The sequence below is a fragment of the Lithobates pipiens genome, unplaced genomic scaffold (assembly GCF_037356315.1).
Source record: "Lithobates pipiens isolate NorthernLeopardFrog02 unplaced genomic scaffold, aLitPip1_a1.2 Scaffold_8, whole genome shotgun sequence".
NCBI lineage: Eukaryota > Metazoa > Chordata > Amphibia > Anura > Ranidae > Lithobates > Lithobates pipiens.
The window spans coordinates 109,919,952-109,935,837 of NW_027507903.1; the positions used below are offsets into that span (position 1 = coordinate 109,919,952).

General features: G+C 42.7%; 1 protein-coding gene across 1 annotated transcript in view; it reads left to right on the forward strand.

Annotated features, from left to right (window-relative positions):
• LOC143963138 (nuclear receptor ROR-alpha) overlaps positions 1–15,886 on the forward strand; it is a 676,682-nt gene that overhangs the window by 84,078 nt on the left and 576,718 nt on the right. The gene's annotated exons all lie outside the window — the stretch shown is intronic.

Below are 15,886 nucleotides of genomic sequence, written 5' to 3' on the forward strand. Positions count from 1 at the left end.
TCCTGGCTGATGAATGCAAATGTTCCTCCAGTATTTTTTGATAACATACTGCATTCATCTTTTGACCAAATTTCCTGTGCCTTTTGTAGCTCAAACATCTCCAAAACATCAGTGATCCACCTCCGTGTTTCACAGTATGAATGGTGTACCTTTCATCATTGGCCTTGTTGACTCCTCTGCAAATGTAGTCTTTATGGTTGTGGCCAAAAAAGTACATTTTGGTCTCATAATTCCAAATGATTTTGTGCCAGAAAGTTTGAGGCTTGTCTTTGTGCTGTTTGGTGTTTTGCAAGCGGGATACTTTGTGGCATTTGCATAGTAACGGCTTTCTTCTGACGACTTGACCATGCAACCCATCTTTTTTTCAAGTGCCTCCATATTGTGCATCTTGAAACAGCCACACCACATGTTTCAGAGAGTCTTGTATTTCACCTGAAGTTATTTGTGGGGTTTTTCTTTGCATCCCAAACAATTTTCCTGGCAGTTGTGGCTGAAATTTTAGTTGGTCTACCTGACCGTGGTTTTGTTTCAACAGAACCCCTAATTTTCCACTTCTTGATTATAGTTTGAACACTGCTGATTGGCATTCCCAATTCCTTGGATATCTTTTTATATCCCTTTCCTGTTTTATACAGTTCAACTACCTTTTCTCGCAGATCTTTTGGCAAGTCTTTTGCTTTCCCCATGGCTCAGAATCCAGAAACGTCAGTGCAAGATGCAAGGGTCTGTCAGGAGTCCAGAAACTCATTGACCTTTTATACACACACATAGTAATTACAAGCAAAAAGATCACAGGTGAGGATGGTTACCTTTAATAGCCATTCAAACCCCTTTGTGTCAACTTGTGTGCATGATATCAGTTCAAAATCACCAGGGTCATTTGGGTAGTTGCATATGTATGTATAGGTGTATATATATATATTGTACTTTCTGTGCAAAAGTTGTGAAGTAATGTTGTATGGTAGGAATACTTTCAAAAAAATATTTTTATTGTTTATTTTATATTTTATTTATTTTAGCAATTTACAAATGCAAATTGAACGAACAGTAGAAAAATCTAAATCTAATCAATATTTGGCGTGACTACTCTTTTTGGCTTCATGCCAGCATCAATTCTTACACTTGCACACTTTGTACGCTTTCACAAAGTTAGGGATTATATAGGATTAGAGTAAAGTGTATGAACCAATGATGTATGTGTTAACCAATTATACCAAGCAGGTACTAATAATTATCAGTTTCATATGTAGTTTTAAACACAGTCATTAATCGAAACAGAAACAGCTATGTAAGGCTTAAAACTGAGTGAGGTGCAGCCATACTCTGCTACTAAGGAGAGGATGTGGAAGACTATTTCATGTAACAGGTTATACACCATGGCAAGACTGAGCACAGCAACAGGACACAATGTAGTTATACTGCATCAGCGAGGACTCTCCCAGGCAAAAATTTCAAAGCAGACTGGGGTTTCAAGCTCTTTTGAAGGAGCACACAGAAATGGTCAACTTTGAGTACCGTAGATGTAGTGCTTGGCCAAGAAAACTTAATACAGCAAATGAAAGACATATCATGCTTATTGTCCCTCGACATTGGAAAATGTTCAGCTGTGCCATACGCAGAGAACTGGCAGAAATCAGTGGGACCCATTTTCACCAATTTACTGTCAGGAGAATCTGACCAGAAGTGCTCTTCATGGAGGAATTGCATCCAAAAAAACATACCTCCGACATAGAAATAAGGCTAAGTGACTCAACTGGGCATGAAAACATAGAAACTGGGGTGCAGAAAAATGGTAGCAGGTGCTCTGGACTAATGAGACAAATATGAAATATTTGGCTGTAGCAGTAGGCAGTTTATTCACCAAAGGGCTGGAGAGCGGTACAATAATGAGTGTCTTCAGGCAACAGTGAAGCATGGGGGAGGTTCCTTGCAAGTTTGGGGCTACATTTCTGCAAATGGAGTTGGAGATTTCATTAGAATCAATGGTGTCCTCAGTGCTGAGAAATACAGGCAGATACTTATTCTTCATGTGATTCCATCAGGGAAGTTATGATTGCCCCCAAATTTATTCTACAACAGGACAATAACCCCCACACATACAGCCAATGTCATTAACAGTGCTTGAAGTGAAGATTTGGCCCCCACAGAGCCCTGATTTCAACATCATCAAGTCTGTCTGGGATTACATGTAGAGACAGAAGGATTTGAAGCAGCCTACAACCACAAATATTCTGTGGTTAGTTCTTCAAGATGTTTGGAACAACCTACCTGCTGAGTTGCTTCAAAAACTATGAGCAAGTGTACCTAGAAGAACTAATGCTGTTTTGAAGGCAAAGACTGGTGACACCAAATATTTATTTGATTTGGATTTCTCTTCCGTTCATTTGCTTTCCAATTTGTTAACTGATAAAAGTAAACTATTAACACTTTTATTTCTGAAAGAAATCTTAATCTGTTTATCTTTCAAGCTGCCTTATCTTTTGGAGTGTATATATACAGTAATATACTGTATATTACCTTAACCACTTGCCGACCGCCTAACGCCGATGTACGTCGGCAGAATGGCACGGGCAGGCATAAGCACGTACATGTACGTGATTTGCCTCCCGCGGGTCGGGGGCCCGATCGGGCCCCCGCCCGGTGCCTGCGGCGGTCGGTTTTCGTTCGGGAGCGATCCCGGACGAGGGGACGGCCATTCATTCATGGCCACCCCCTCGCGATCGCTCCCGACGAATGAAAATCCCCCGTGACATCACTTCCTCTCCTGTAATGTAAACACAGGAGAGGAAGTGATGTATTCTCTCCTCGTGTCGGTCTTTTTCGTTCCGGCACCGAGGAGAGCGGATCGGTGAGTTGCACCTAACACTACACTAACAGTAGAACACGCCAGGCACACTTTTCACCCCCCTGATCACCCCCCAATCACCCCCAATCACCCCTGCCCCCCCCAGTCACAGTGACACCAAGTGCATTTTTTTTTTTTTTTTTTTTTTTTTTTTTTTTTTTTGCATTGGTGTCATTTGTGACTGTAATAACTGTTAGGGCAGTTAGGGCTAGCCCCCTTTAGCTCTAGGGTGCCCCCCTAACCCCCCCAATAAAGGTTTAACCCCGTGATCACCCCCCGTCGCCAGTGTCACTAATAAGCGATTTTTTTCTGATCGCTGTATTAGTGTCACAGGTGACGCTAGATAGGCAGGTAAGTATTTGGGTTCGCCGCAGCTTTTTATAGCGTCAGGGACCCCCATATACTACCGCATAGCCCCCTGATTGCCCCCCAGTTAACCCTTTCACCAGTGATCACCATATAACTGTTACAGGTGACGCTGGTTGGTTAGTTATATTTTTTTGTTTCAGGGCACCCGCCATTTATTACCTAATAAAGGTTTAACCCCCTGATCACCCGGCGGGTGATATAAGTTTTTTAGGGTCAGATAAGGCCTGCGTCGCCCCAGCGTCAGGTTAGTGCCAGTACCGCTAACACCCACGCGCAAAGCATACACCTCCCTTAGTAATATAGTATCTGATCAGATATATATTAGCGTTGCCAGCATTTTAGGTTTCCCAAAACGCATTGTTAGCGGGATCAGCCCAGATACCCGCTAGCACCTGCGTTTAGCCCCTCCGCCAAGCCCAGCCCAGCCCACCCAAGTGCAGTATCGATCGATCACTGTCACTTACAAAACACAACACACATAACTGCAGCGTTCGCAGAGTCAGGCTTGATCCCTGCGATCGCTAACAGTTTTTTTTGTAGCGTTTTGAAACAGTCGCTGACAGGCTAGGTGCTTTTTTACCTGTGAGTCTCACTAGTGTACCCCTAAATTTAGAGCCCAAAATGGCAAAGCGAAGGTACACTAGTGATGAGGCCTACACGTTTCTGAGCATGACAGATAGTGAAGAGGACGTCACTCATCTGTCAGATTCAGGCTCAGAATACGATCCTGTAGAGGACAGCGGCTCCATGACAGATAGCTCTGACGACGGAGATGAGGCCGCTGTTAAGAACAGGTGTGCCCAATCCCGTATGTATTCTGTTGTTGAGGTGCAGGAACCGCAGGTCACTCGTATGGAGCAGAGACGTACTAGAGCCGCTCAACCTTCTGGTGAACTGGCAAGCACCAGCGGCCTAGTACACCCTGGACCTACATCCAGCACTGCAGTAACACGTGGTGACGTGGCGAGTCCCATAAGTGCAGTTCAAGCTGGCGAGGTGGCAAGCACAAGTAGTGTCCCGCTGCCACCAAGAAGAAGACAAAGACAGGCCCGTCGTACCCATAGTGCCCTTCCTGCAGAATTCGCCAATCCTATTTGGGTGCCCACCACTTCTGCAGAACCCGTACTTCCCCCATTCACTGGCCAACCTGGCATTAACGTGGAAACAGTTGATTTTACGACACTTGACTTTTACTCACTGTTTTTCACCGAAGATCTCTTTAGATCTATTGTGGACCAAACCAATTTGTACGCTGCTCAACACATCGCCACTATTCCCCAGTCCGCCCTTGCCAGACAATGGAAACCAGTTACGGTTTCCGAATTTAAAATCTTTCTGGGCCTCTCCCTCAACATGGGCATAACCAAAAAGAGTGAGTTGCGGTCATATTGGTCCATTGACCCAATTCACCATATGCGCGTGTTCTCTGCTTCCATGTCCAGGGCACGATACGAGATGATTTTGCGGTTCATGCACTTCAGCGACAATGAACTCTGTCGTCCTCGTGGAGACCCTGAGTATGATCGGCTCTACAAAATTCGGCCCCTCATAAACCACTTCAACCAACGTTTTGCAGCCTTGTTTACTCCCGATCAAGTTGTCTGCGTTGATGAGTCCCTGATTAAATTTTCTGGTCGCTTGTCCTTCAAACAATACGTCCCCAACAAGCGTTCCAGATACGGGGTCAAGATGTATAAGCTCTGTGACAGGGCCACAGGCTATACACGTAGTTTCATGGTTTATGAGGGAAGAGATAGTCACGTAGAGCCGGAGAACTGCCCTGATTACATAGGAAGCGCTGGCAAGATAGTGTGGGACTTGGTGTCACCCTTATTCGGAAAGGGGTACCACTTGTACGTGGACAATTATTACACAAGCGTGCCACTCTTTAGTCACTTGTTTGATCAGCAGATTGGAGCATGTGGCACCGTGCGACCTAATCGCCGGGGCTTTCCCCAGCGGCTTGTAGAGTCCCGTCTTAGGCTGGGGGAGAGAGCCTGCTTGCGCAGTAATAATTTGCTCGCTATGAAGTGGAGGGATAATAAGAATGTTTTCGTTCTTACCTCCCTTCATGCAGACACGACGGTCCAAATTTCTACGGCGACTGGTGTTGTGGAGAAACCCCTCTGTGTCCACAAATATAACCTTAACATGGGAGGGGTGGACCTCAATGACCAGTTGTTGGCGCCGTATCTAGTTGCCCGTAAGTCCAGACGCTGGTACAAAAAAGTGTCTGTTTATTTATTCCAATTGGCTATACTGAATGCTTATGTACTACACAAAGCTTCAGGACGGACTGGATCCTTCCTCAAATTCCAGGAGGATATCGTCAGAGCCCTTCTGTATCCAGACGGTGCTCCACCTCACCTTCCCCTACCAGATGCAGTAAGCCGGCTGCATGAGAGGCATTATTCTTATGTCATCCCGAGTACCCCTACCCAACGAGCCCCCCAAAAAAGATGTCGTGTCTGTAGCAAGCGCGGATTTAGGCGTGACACCCGTTCTTATTGTCCCCGCTGTCCTGACCAGCCTGGTCTTTGTCAGGGTGAGTGTTTTGAACGCTACCATGAACTAGTTGAGTATTAGCGCAGGGTACAGCATTGCACAAGCTAGGCACACGTTCACAGGGTCTCCCAAGATGCCATCACATTTTGAGAGACCCAAACCGCTGGAACCGTTACAACAGAAAAAGTGTTAAAGTTACAAAAAAAAGTGTTAAAAAAAAAAAAAAAAAAAAAAAGTAAAAAAACCAAAAAAACCAAAAAAAATATAAAATAAAAAAACCAAAAATAGTTGTCGTTTTATTGTTCTCTCTCGCTCTCTATTCTCTCTCTATTGTTCTGCTCCTTTGTACTGTATTCTATTCTGCAATGTTTTATTGTTAACCATTTTTTGTTTTCAGGTACGCCATTCAGCTGTAGCGTGGATTTATTTATCTTGACAGCAACAGCGTTTGCTCCCACGATATGTAAAGCCACGACTCCAGCGCTGTCGGAGGTGATTTCACCACCACAGTTAAAAAAGAGCATATATGCCGAAGCATGGGGGCATAAGGGGTGGAGGATCGATTTTGCTCCTAATGCCGCGTACATACAGTCAAAATTCCGACGGAGGGCTTGCCCGTGGAAAAGTTTGAATGTATGTACGCGGCATAACTTTTTTGCGGGAGGATGCCCCCATGCTTCGGCATATATATATTTTAGGCACAGATTGTGTTAAATGTGTTATTTTTTGCGATTTTTTTTGTATTTGCTTTGCAGGTATGGTAAGTCCTACTGTTATACTGTAATGTTACTTTGTTTTATTGTTAACCATCATTTGCTTAGCAGGTACGCCATTCTGCTGCAGAGCGGATTTATTTATCTTGACAGCAACAGCGTTTGCTCCCACGATACATAAAGCCGCGACTCCAGCACTGTCGGGGGTGATTTCACCACCACAGTTAAAAAAGAGCATATATGCCGAAGCATGGGGGCATACGGGGTGGAGGAACGATCTGCTCCTACCTTTTGCGGGAGGATGCCCCCATGCTTCGGCATATATAAATGGTGCATGTATGCCCACCATTAGAAAGTGGGTGGATGAAGGGTGGTATCTAATGGTGGGCATGCCCACCGATCAATATTTTTTTTTCGTTCAGCCCACAGGCTGCATGAAAAAAAAAATACAATATATGCCCAACCAGTTCCAGCAACATACTGGTATGTTGCGGGACTTTGAGTGCTTATACCAGAATGATGCCTGCAGGTTTAGGTATCATCTTGGTATCATTCTTTTCAGCCAGCGGTCGGCTTTTATGTAAAAGCAATCCTAGTGGCTAATTAGCCTCTAGACTACTTTTACAAGCAGTGGGAGGGAATGTCCCCCCCCCCGCACCATCTTCCATGGTTTTCTCAGGCTCTCCTGTCCCAACAGGGAACCTGAGAATGCAGCCGGTGGTTCCGCCAGCTGACCATAGAGCTGATCAGAGACCAGAATGGCTCCAATCATCTCTATGGCCTAAGACACCGGAAGCTACGAGCATTTCATGACTTAGATTTTGCGGGATGTAAACAGCGCCATTGGGAAATTGGGAAAGCATTTTATCACACCGATCTTGGTGTGGTCAGATGCTTTGAGGACAGAGGAGAGATCTAGGGTCTGATAGACCCTAATTTTTTTAAAAAAGAGTACCTGTCACTACCTATTGCAATCATAGGGGATATTTATATTCCCTGAGATAACAATAAAAATCATAAAAAAATATATATAAATGAAAGGAACAGTTTAAAAAAAAAATAAAAAAGCAAAATAAATAATAAAAAAAAAAAAAAAAAAAAAAACCACCCCTGTCCCCCCCTGCTAAGGCGCAACGCGGAACACAAGCGTTGGTCTGGTGGCATATGTAAACAGCAATTGCACCATGCATGTGAGGTATCACCGCGAAGGTCAGATCGAGGGTACTAATTTTAGCAGTAGACCTCCTCCGTAAATCTAAAGTGGTCACCTGTAAAGGCATTTAAAGGCTTTTAAAAATGTACGTAGTTTGTCGCCGCTGCACGTTTCTGCGCAATTTTAAAGCATGTCGTGTTTGGTATCCATGTACTCGGCCTAAGATCATATTTTTTATTTCATCAAACATTTGGGCAATATAGTGATTTTTAGTGCATTAAAATAAAAAAAAGTGTGTTTTTTCCCCAAAAAATGCGTTTGAAAAATCGCCGCGCAAATACCGTGTGAAAAAAAAATATGAAACACCCACCATTTTAATCGGTAGGGCTTTTGCTTTAAAAAAACACTACATGTTTGGGGGTTCAAAGTAATTTTCTTGCAAAAAAAATATTTTTTCATGTAAACAAAAAGTGTCAGAAAGGGCTTTTTCTTCAAGTGGTTAGAAGAGTGGGTGATGTGTGACATAAGCTTCTAAATGTTGTGCATAAAATGCCAGGACAGTTCAAAACCCCCCCAAATGACCCCATTTTAGAAAGTAGACACCCCAAGCTATTTGCTGAGAGGCAGGTCGAGTCCATGGAATATTTTATATTTTGACAAAAGTTGTGGAAAAAATACATTATTATTATTTTTTTTTTTTTTTTTGCACAAAGTTGTCATTAAATGATATATTGCTCAAACATGCCATGGTTATATGTAAAATTACACCCCAAAATACATTCTGTTGCTTCTCCTGAGTACGGGGATACCACAAGTGTGAGACCTTTTGGGAGCCTAACCGCGTACGGTACCCCAAAATCCAAGCACCACCTTCAGGATTTCTAAGGGTGTAAATTTTAGATTTCATTCCTCACTGCCTATCACAGTTTCGGAGGCCATGGAATGCCCAGATAGCACAAAATCCCCCCAAGTGACCCCATTTTGGAAAGGAGACACCCCAAGCTATTTGCCGAGAGGTATGGTTAGTATTTTGCAGACCTTCATTTTTGTCACAAAGTTTTGAAAATTGAAAAAAAGAAAAAAAATATACATTATTTTTTTTTTTCTTCATTTTCAAAAACAAATGAGAGCTGCAAAATACTCACCATGCCTCTCGGCAAATAGCTTGGGGTGTCTACTTTCCAAAATGGGGTCATTTTGGGGGGTTTTGTGCTATTTTGGCATTTTATGGCCTTCAAAACTGTGATAGGTAGTGAGGTGTAAAATCCAAAATTTACACCCTTAGAAATCCTGAAGGCGGTTCTTGGTTTTCGGGGCCCCGTACGCGACTAGGCTCTCAAAAAGTCCCACACATGTGGTATCCCCGTACTCAGGAGAAGCAGCAGAATTTATTTTGGGGTGTCATTTCACATATGTCCCTGGCATGTGTGAGCAATATATCATTTAGTGACAACTTTGTGAAAAAAAAATAAAAGTTTGTAATTTTCCCGCAACTTGTGGCAAAATATAAAATATTCCATGGACTCAACATGCCTCTCAGCAAATAGCTTGGGGTGTCTACTTTCTAAAATGGGGTCATTTGTGGGGGTTTTGTGCCATCTTGGCATTTTATGGCCTTCAAAACTGTAATAGGTAGTGAGGCATGAAATCAAAGATTTACGCCCTTAGAAAGCCTGAAGGCGGTTCTTGGCTTTCGGGGCCCCGTACGCACCTAGGCTCCCAAAAAATCCCACACATGTGGTATCCCCGTACTCAGGAGAAGCAGCAGAATTTATTTTGGGGTGTCATTTTACATATGCCCATGGCATGCATGAGCAATATATCATTTAGTGACAACTTTGTGAAAAAAAAAATAAAAAAAAAAAAGTTTGTAAATTTCCCGCAACTTGCGGCAAAATATAAAATATTCCATGGACTCAACATGCCTCTCAGCAAATAGCTTGGGGTGTCTACTTTCTAAAATGGGGTCATTTGTGGGTGTTTTGTGCCATCTTGGCATTTTATGGCCTTCAAAACTGTAATAGGTAGTGAGGCGTGAAATCAAAGATTTACGCCCTTAGAAAGCCTGAAGGCGGTTCTTGGCTTTTGGGGCCCCGTACGCAGCTAGGCTCCCAAAAAGTCCCACATATGTGGTATCCCCGTACTCAGGAGAAGCAGCAGAATTTATTTTGGGGTGTCATTTCACATATGCCCATGGCATGCGTGAGCAATATATCATTTAGTGACAACTTTGTGAAAAAAAATAAAAAAATAAAAAAAGTTTGTAATTTTCCCGCAACTTGCGGCAAAATATAAAATATTCCATGGACTCAACATGCCTCTCAGCAAATAGCTTGGGGTGTCTACTTTCTAAAATGGGGTCATTTGTGGGGGTTTTGTGCCATCTTGGCATTTTATGGCCTTCAAAACTGTAATAGGTAGTGAGGCGTGAAATTAAAAATTTACGGCCTTAGAAAGCCTGAAGGCGGTGCTTGGTTTTCGGGGCCCCGTACGCGGCTAGGCTCCCAAAAAATCCCACACATGTGGTATCCCCGTACTCAGGAGAAGCAGCAGAATTTATTTTGGGGTGTAATTTCACATATGCCCATAGCATGTGTAAGCAATATATCATTTAGTGACAACTTTGTGAAAAATTTATAAAGTTTGTCATTTTCCCGCAACTTGTGGCAAAATATAAAATATTCCATGGACTCAACATGCCTCTCAGCAAATAGCTTGGGGTGTCTACTTTCTAAAATGGGGTCATTTGTGGGGGTTTTGTGCCATCTTGGCATTTTATGGCCTTCAAAACTGTGATAGGTAGTGAGGAGTAAAATGACATATGTATGCCCTTAGAAATCCTGAAGGCGGTGCTTGGCTTTCGGGGCCCCGTACGCGGCTAGGCTTCCAAAAAGTCGACCACATGTGGTATCCCCGTACTCAGGAGAAGCAGCAGAATGTATTTTGGGGTACAATTCCACATATAACCATGGCATGTGTGAGCAATATATCATTTAGTGACAACTTTGTGTAAAAAAAAAAAAAAATTTTTTTTTTTGTCATTATTCAATCGCTTGCGGCAAAAAAATAAAATATTCAATGGGCTCAACATGCCTCTTATCAATTTCCTTAGGGTGTCTACTTTCCAAAATGGGGTCATTTGGGGGGGTTTTGTACTGCCCTGCCATTTTAGCACCTCAAGAAATGAGATAGGCAGTCATAAAATAAAAGCTGCGTAAATTCCAGAAAATGTACCTTAGTTTGTAGATGTGACAACTTTTGCGCAAACCAATAAATATACAATTATTGACTTTTTTTTTACCAAAGACATGTGGCTGAATACATTTTGGCCTAAATGTATGACTAAAATTGAGTTTATTGGATTTTTCTAATAACAAAAAGTAGAAAATATCATTTTTTTTCAAAATTTGCGGTCTTTTTACGTTTATATCGCAAAAAATAAAAATCGCAGAGTCAGTCAAATACCTTTAAAAGAAAGCTCTATTTGTGGGAAGAAAAGGACGCAAATTTCGTTTGGGTACAACATTGCATGACCGCGCAATTACCAGTTAAAGCAGCGCAGTGCCAAAGTGTAAAAAGACCTCTGGTCATTTACCAGCAAAATGGTCCGGTCTGAAAGTGGTTAATGTAGTTACCGGAGACATTGTAAGGTCAAATAAATATTTTTTATTTATAGTTTTTAAGAATAAGGACAAGGATAGAGGGAAAAGCAGCTGCGTGCCTGATCAATATTGGAACAGATTTATAGATTTTAATAAGAAGGGGTTGACAGGGAGGATCAGTACTGGGAATGAAGTTAAGAGGAGTTGGAATAGGTGACCTTCATTTTCTGTTTTACTGAATTGACGCTTACAGATGACATCCGTTTACATCAGTTAACATTGGTAAGCCTGCAAAAAAACTGAAAAGAACACAAACCTGTTCTGTTTATAATCATGAACCTAAATGGACATGGATGTAATCTGATATATACCGATGTCCATATCCATCTACATGCCCATTGGAATACATTACTGTCCTTTTATCATCCACAAATGTAAAGCTGAAAAATGGACAGATGGAATGCTTGTGTAGCGCCGGTACTCCTGAAGAGTACGCGCTGTCTGTAAATTTAGTTTTTTCTCAAGACTATAGTTGAATCTTGGGGTTAATTGTTCTAAATTGTGATTTTGGCATCGGTTTGGCTGGGTTGTACTAATGTTCTGCCTGGTCATAGGTGTAGGTGGTTGGACACATTGGGTACCAATCTCTCTCTCGGAGCCAATCAGTGGGTGCGTTGTCTTGCTATGTATTCCGGGAGAGGGTACTTAAGGTGCTGAAGTCACATGGTTGTTGTTCCGGTCCAGAAGTATGTTCTGACTCCATGGTCCTGGTCCTCCTGGCCAGCCCCAAGAGGCCCTCATGGCCTGGGGTGCGGATCCATCCATTTCCGTGTCTCGGAACTGGCTAGTCCGAGGCACAGTAACTGGAAGGACGATTCTAGAGTGGTCCAGTGCCGTCTCTGGTTTTTGGAGAGGCCCAGCAACTCATCATGAAACCAGGGGAGGACTCTTTGGAAGAGGGCCGCGCACGAGGCTGGCTGCTCAGTAAGAGCCTGGATGCTGAGCCTTATGGACACTAATTGAATCCACGTTTCTTACAGTATCGCCGGACCGGCTGCAAGATACTGGTACCGCAAGAAGGTTCCTATACCTATCCTTCTGTTATAACTAAGTTCCTCTGAGAGACTTTAAGTGTTCATCTAAAAGTTTGCAACCAAGTCTGTGGCAGAGACTTTGCTAAATTTGATTCATTTGTCGGCTGCTAAGTCCATACACCAGGATTTATCCGACAGTGGAAATATCCAGTTGCGAGTGGTTATTCCCTGGATTACCTAGAAAGAGACATTTATTAAGTGTCAGCAGTTTCAAAGTGCCTGAGCTTCCATACCTATACCCTCTATTCCCGACTGAGAGACTGTGTTTCTGTTCAACGTTTTAAGCAATAAATATTCCTAAAGGAATTCAAGTGTCAGTCTCTGCAGTTATTGGGCCATCAACCTTGGGAACCCCTAGACAAGAACAACGAGCTACAAAGCGGAGGAGGTCAACGGTAAGCCCAAGAAAACCAGACGCTCTTTCGGGGGTCAGTGCTACACTTATGTGAAAGGATCTTAGATAGGAGAAGAGACACACTTTAACTCAAAACAATTAGGCAAAGGACATACGAGTACCATATCCTGATTTACAAGGATGATGGAGAATTCCTCCTACAAAAATTGGATAAACCCCTTCTTTTTTGCCGCTACTCTTTATTGATATTTGGGTTTAGAGGTCAGATGAAAAGATTAGTAGAATATCACACATTTAATAGTTATATAGTCCATTTTTTCATAGAGATCTATAAATCAGACCAAGCAGGGCAGTTGTGGAGGACAGAGGAATCTGACTCCCTAAGCCCACGGTCGGAAATTCCGATGGAAAAGGTCCGATTGGATAATATTGTCAGAAAATCTAAACGTGTGTGGGCTCTATCGGACTATTTCCGACGGAAAAAATTTGAGAGCAGGACCACAAATTTTCTGACAACAAAATCCGATCTGACTTTTTCCGATCGTTTGTAGAGAATTCCGATCAAAGTGCCACGCATGCTCAGATCAAATTACAAGGCCAAAGCTATTGGCTACTAGCCTGAACGTAGTCCCTTTGTTACGAACGAACATCATCACGTTCCGAACGATCGGATTTTCCGACAACTTTGTCTGACCGTGTGTATGCAACACCAGTTTCGGACAAAATTAGTTGGAAAAAATCTGACGGATTTTGTTGTCGAAATGTCCAACCGTGTGTACAATGGCTAAGAGGAATAGTTGAGAGGAGAGGTCTCTTAAGACTGAATTCGCACTATGGGGGTTAGTTACTAAAGGAAAATATAATTTGCACTGCAAGTGCACTTGGAAGTAAAGTCGCTGACGATCCGAGGGGGACATGTAAGGAAAATAAAAAACAGCATTTTAGCTTGCACAAGATTGGATGATAAAATCAGCAGAGCTTCCACTCATTTCAGATCTACCCCTTTGATTGAGAGCGATTGCACTCTCAGTGCAAAGTGGATTTGCCTTTCATAAATAACCCCCTATGTGTGGTCACCGGTAGTTTACTGCATTGTAAAATGCTGATCACCACAAGCACATAGAAAACAATTAGTTCCATTCACACGCCAACACAGCTTGGAGCTACGCTGCAGCCAACTGCAATACTACAATACAGACACGCCGTGCAGAATTGCATGTCAATGTGCAGCAGCGTGGCGCATCACCCTGCTGTAATTCAGTAACATGAATGAAGTGCACTTTTGTACATTTCAAATAATGTTCAGTGAGTCAAAAAAGGGAGCTGTGGGATGAGCTGAATCGCACACTACACCGCCCCCTACCACAGCCAGAATAGACAGCTGTTCAATAAAGACACAAGAAATTAGAACTGTTTTTGTGTTTTCAGCTTAAGCAGGGGGTTATTTACTAAAAGTGGAAAGTGCAAAAGCTGGTGCAGCTCTGCATAGAAACCAATCAGCTTCCAGGTATTTTTGTCAAAACTTCATTGAACTAGCTAAACTTAGAAGCTGATTGGCTACCATGTGCAGCTGCTCCAGATTCTGAGTGCTCCAGTTTTTGGAAATCAACCCGATTGTTTTTGTCTATTGTTATGAGGATCAGATCACATTATGGCAAATTACTGCAGAAAAACAGTTAATTCCAAGGGGTTCACACACTTTCACTTACCACTGTATACAGTGTATATATACAGTATATATACAGCAGGTAAAATAAGTATTGAACACTTCACCATTTTTCCCACCCAGCCCGGAGTGTGTATGCCGGGAGGCAGGATGGATCATCCGATCACATGACCACTATGATTGGCTGTCACAGTGGTCACATGATTTAGAGTTGGCCTTGACAGCTCTGCTGCCCATGGAAGCATTAGTGTGGTGTGTGAGCATTAAAGCCCACCCTCTTTACCACCATACATACACCCCACGTGGGTGGCAAAAATTATTGCTCAAGTTGCTGTAGGAGGGAGCTGCCATTATCTTGCTCCTGGGCTCCTTACTATTTCCGGGGGAGCAAAACTGTCCATTCAGAGGCATCAGGATTGTCTCGGATCATTATTTTGTGAACCTTTGCACTGTAATGAAGATTAGCTTTCATTCTGAGCTGATCGGTGATAGGATATTTGTCTCATGATCATAGGTCAAGTTATAGGCAAAGCACTTGAGGATTTAGAGATGACTGAGTTGTATTGTGCCTCCACAAGCTTGTATGCTAATGTCTAATTTAAAGAGGAACTGCAGTCTGCTCAAATAATTTGTAATAAAATCATCTTTGCCATTCTGAAGCTAACCTCCAACCACTTTGCATATTATTTTATATATACTGTCATTCTATACTTGCCAAATATGCTGCAGAAATCTCCCTCCACTGAGTCTGGCTGTAACCATTGTAATTGTGGGCAGCTGAACCTGCTGCCTGTTCACTTCCTGGATTTACACCCACAGAGGCACACCTGCAGCCCCGCAGCTCTCATTGGCCCTCTTATGACTAACCCCCCTCCCTTCCTGGCAAACTCTCTCTCGAGTGAGACAGAGCTGTGCTCCATGTCATAAGTTGGCTGTATAAGTTATTTACTGGCAGAAAAAAAGTGTTTTACTATCCAAAGTTAAAACAACAAGGGCAGAAGATTTAATAGATGGAAAGTTGAAAAGATGACTGAAGTTCCGCTTTAAGTCCTGACAAGCCTGATCTCTGCTGAACACAGAGAGGAGTGGCAATTCCAAGCCGGCTGCAGGCAGGACAGGCTTTGAAGCTTTGTTCAGCCAACACTGATTGCTGGAATTGCTAAGATCTGTTTTATAACATCACCATATGTTCTTGAAACCTTAGAGTCCCTTCCTTCTCTCAAAGTTAATAACCTGATTTTGACAGCATTTTCAGTGAATATTCCTTAGTTTATTAGCTTTCAGTATGATATAATGTATAAAGCCTGACGAATGGGTCTACGTTAGGAAAGCTTGCATCTTTAATAACTTGAAGCAGTGTTACAACCAATAATACAGTTTTTAAATTGCAGTTTAGCAATCTATAAATGTGGGGGCTACATTTGTTTTTTAATCATAGGCTTTTTTCCCTTTATTTTTCACCTGCTGGTTATCTCCACGCTGGATGTAGGAGCATGGGAGACACCTTTGGACAGCAGCATTGTCAATCTAGAGAGAAGGTAGTGTGAGTGCCAGTTCACACTGGGACGACTTGTCAGGCGACTT